We start from the raw sequence: 4589 nt of genomic DNA, 5'->3' as shown, positions 1-4589 counted from the left end.
ACTGTTCAAAGATTTGAAAATCTGTTAATATGAGATCTGAAATTACAGTCTGACTCTCAAATGCATGGGAGAAAAGTGACTTACCTAAGACAACAAAGCTAATAAATACTACAATCACCTCAAAATGCAAGTGTTTTGGAATCATGTTAATGTAAATACGAAGTCAATTTTGATAAGTTAAGCTATATATTCAAAACCCAAGAGCAACCACTATAAAACTTCAAAAACATAGTTTAAAATTTTTAAAGTAATGAAAAAGTTGCACAGAAAATAGCCACTCAAGACAAAGAGAGGAATGCAGGACAAGAGTAGTCATGATCAGAGCAAGATGGCCGAATAGGAACAGCTCCAGTCTCCAACTCCCAGCGCAAGCGACACAGAAGACCGGTGATTTCTGCATTTTCAACTGAGGTACTGGGTTCATCTCACTGGGGAGTGCCAGACAATCGGTGCTGGTCAGCTGCTGCAGCCTGACCAGCAAGAGCCAAAACAGGGCGAGGCATTGCCTCACCTGGGAAGCTCAAGGGGGAAGGGAATCCCTTTTCCTAGCCAGGGGAACTGAGACACACAACACCTGGAAAATCGGGTAACTCCCACCCCAATACTGCGCTTTAAGCAAACAGGCACACCAGGAGATCATATCCCACTCCTGGCCGGGAGGATCCCACACCCACGGAGCCTCCCTCATTGCTAGCACAGCAGTCTGTGATCTACCAGCAAGGCAGCAGCGAGGCTGGGGGAGGGGCGCCGGTCATTGCTGAGGCTTAAGTAGGTAAACAAAGCTGCTGGGAAGCTCGAACTGGGTGGAGCTCACAGCAGGTCAAGGAAACCTGCCTGTCTCTGTAGACTCCACCTCTGGGGACAGGGCAATAACAAACGCAGCCAAAACCTCTGCGGACGCAAACGACTCTGTCTGACAGCTTTGAAGAGAGCAGTGGATCTCCCAACACGGAGGTTGAGATCTGAGAAGGGACAGATTCCCTGCTCAAGTGGGTCCCTGACCCCTGAGTAGCCTAACTGGAAGACACCCCCACTAGGGGCAGTCTGACACCCCACACCTCACAGGATGGAGTACACCCCTGAGAGGAAGCTTCCAAAGCAAGAATCAGACATGTACACTTGCTGTTCAGAAATATTCTATCTTCTGCAGCCTCTGCTGCTGATACCCAGGCAAACAGGGTCTGGAGTGGACCTCAAGCAATCTCCAACAGACCTACAGCTGAGGGTCCTGACTGTTAGAAGGAAAACTATCAAACAGGAAGGACACCTACACCAAAACCCCATCAGTACATCACCATCATCAAAGACCAGAGGCAGACAAAACCACAAAGATGGGGAAAAAGCAGGGCAGAAAACCTGGAAATTCAAAAAATAAGAGCGCATCTCCCCCGGCAAAGGAGCACAGCTCATCACCAGCAACGGATCAAAGCTGGACGGAGAATGACTTTGACGAGATGAGAGAAGAAGGCTTCAGTCCATCAAATTTCTCAGAGTTAAAGGAGTAATTACGTACCCAGCACAAAGAAACTAAAAATCTTGAAAAAAAGTGGAAGAATTGATGGCTAGAGTAATTAATGCAGAGAAGGTCCTAAACGAAATGAAAGAGATGAAAACCATGACACGAGAAATACGTGACAAATGCACAAGCTTCAGTAACCAACTCGATCAACTGGAAGAAAGAGAATCTGCGATTGAGGATCAAATGAATGAAATGAAGCGAGAAGAGAAACCAAAAGAAAAAAAAGAAAAAGAAATGAACAAAGCCTGCAAGAAGTATGGAATTATGTAAAAAGACCAAATCTACGTCTGATTGGGGTGCCTGAAAGTGAGGGCGAAAATGGAACCAAGTTGGAAAACACTCTTCAGGATATCATCCAGGAGAACTTCCCCAACCTAGTAGGGCAGCCCAACATTCAAATCCAGGAAATACAGAGAACGCCACAAAGATACTCTTCTAGAAGAGCAACTCCAAGACACATAATTGCCAGTTTCACCAAAGTTGAAATGAAGGAAAAAATCTTAAGGGCAGCCAGAGAGAAAGGTCGGGTTACCCACAAAGGGAAGCCCATCAGACTAATAGCAGATCTCTCAGCAGAAACTCTCCAAGCCAGAAGAGAGTGGGGGCCAATATTCAACATTCTTAAAGAAAAGAATTTTAAACCCAGAATTTCCTATCCAGCCAAACTAAGTTTCATAAGTGAAGGAGAAATAAAATCCTTTACAGATAAGCAAATGCTTAGAGATTTTGTCACCACTAGGCCTGCCTTACAAGAGACCCTGAAGGAAGCACTCAACATGGAAAGGAACAACCGGTACCAGCCATTGCAAAAACATGCCAAAATGTAAAGACCATTGAGGCTAGGAAGAAACTGCATCAACTAACGAGCAAAATAACCAGTTAATATCATAATTGCAGGATCAAGTTCACACATAACAATATTAACCTTAAATGTAAATGGACTAAATGCTCCAATTAAAAAACACAGACTGGCAAACTGGATGAAGAGTCAAGACCCATCAGTCTGCTGTATTCAGGAGACCCATCTCACACGCAGAGACATACATAGGCTCAAAATAAAGGGATGGAGGAAGATTTACCAAGCAAATGGAGAACAAAAAAAAGCAGGGGTTGTAATACTAGTCTCTGATAAAACAGATTTTAAACCGTCAAAGATCAAAAGAGACAAAGAAGGCCATTACATAATGGTAAAGGGATCAATTCAATAGAAAGAGCTAACTATCCTGAATATATATGCACCCAATACAGGAGCACCCAGATTCATAAAGCAAGTCCTTAGAGACTTACAAAGAGACTTAGACTCCCATACAATAATAACGGGAGACTTCAACACTCCACTGTCAACATTAGACAGATCAACGAGACAGAAAGTTAACAAGGATATCCAGGAATTGAACTCATCTCTGCAGCAAGCAGACCTAATAGACATCTATAGAACTCTCCACCCCAAATCAACAGCATATAAATTCTTCTCAGCACCACATCGCACTTATTCCAAAATTGACCACATAATTGGAAGTAAAGCACTCCTCAGCAAATGTACAAGAACAGAAATTAAAACAAACTGTCTCTCAGACCACAGTGCAATCAAACTAGAACTCAGGACTAAGAAATTCAATCAAAACCACTCAACTACATGGAAACTGAACAACCTGCTCCTGAATGACTACTGGGTACATAACGAAATGAAGGCAGAAATAAAGATGTTCTTTGAAACCAATGAGAACAAAGATACAACATACCAGAATCTCTGGGACACATTTAAAACAGTGTGTAGAAGGAAATTTATAGCACTAAATGCCCACAAGAGAAAGCAGGAAAGATCTAAAATTGACACTCTGGGGGCGGAGCAAGATGGCCGAATAGTAGCAGCTCCAGTCTCCAACTCCCAGCGCGAGCGACACAGAAGACCGGTGATTTCTGCATTTTCAACTCTGACTCCACCTCTGGGGACAAGGCACAGTAAACTAAACAAACGCAGCAGACACCTCGGCAGACGCAAACGACTCTGTCTGACAGCTTTGAAGAGAGCAGTGGATCTCCCAACACGGAGGTTGAGATCTGAAAAGGGACAGATTCCCTGCTCAAGTGGGTCCCTGACCCCTGAGTAGCCTAACTGGGAGACATCCCCCACTAGGGGCAGTCTGACACCCCACACCTCACAGGGAGGAGTACACCCCTGAGAGGAAGCTTCCAAAGCAAGAATCAGACAGGTACACTTGCTGTTCAGAAACATTCTATCTTCTGCAGCCTCTGCTGCTGATACCCAGGCAAACAGGGTCTGGAGTGGACCTCAAGCAATCTCCAACAGACCTACAGCTGAGGGTCCTGACTGGTAGAAGGAAAACTATCAAACAGGAAGGACACCTACACCAAAACCCCATCAGTACATCACCACCATCAAAGACCAGAGGCAGATAAAACCACAAAGATGGGGAAAAAGCAGGGCAGAAAAGCTGGAAATTCAAAAAATAAGAGCGCATCTCCCCCGGCAAAGGAGCGCAGCTCATCGCCAGCAATGGATCAAAGCTGGATGGAGAATGACTTTGACGAGATGAGAGAAGAAGGCTTCAGTCCATCAAACTTCTCAGAGCTAAAGGAGGAATTACATACCCAGCACAAAGAAACTAAAAATCTTGAAAAAAAAGTGGAAGAATTGATGGCTAGAGAAATTAATGCAGAGAAGGTCCTAAACGAAATGAAAGAGATGAAAACCATGACACGAGAAATACGTGACAAATGCACAAGCTTCAGTAACCAACTCGATCAACTGGAAGAAAGAGTATCAGCGATTGAGGATCAAATGAATGAAATGAAGCGAGAAGAGAAACCAAAAGAACAAAGAAGAAAAAGAAATGAACAAAGCCTGCAAGAAGTATGGGATTATGTAAAAAGACCAAATCTACGTCTGATTGGGGTGCCTGAAAGTGAGGGGGAAAATGGAACCAAGTTGGAAAACACTCTTCAGGATATCATCCAGGAGAACTTCCCCAACCTAGTAGGGCAGGCCAACATTCAAATCCAGGAAATACAGAGAACGCCACAAAGATACTCCTCGCGAAGAGCAACT

Source organism: Macaca fascicularis, chromosome X (assembly GCF_037993035.2).
Source record: "Macaca fascicularis isolate 582-1 chromosome X, T2T-MFA8v1.1".
Classification (NCBI taxonomy): Eukaryota; Metazoa; Chordata; class Mammalia; order Primates; family Cercopithecidae; genus Macaca; species Macaca fascicularis.
Note: the sequence above shows the minus strand (reverse complement) of the source record.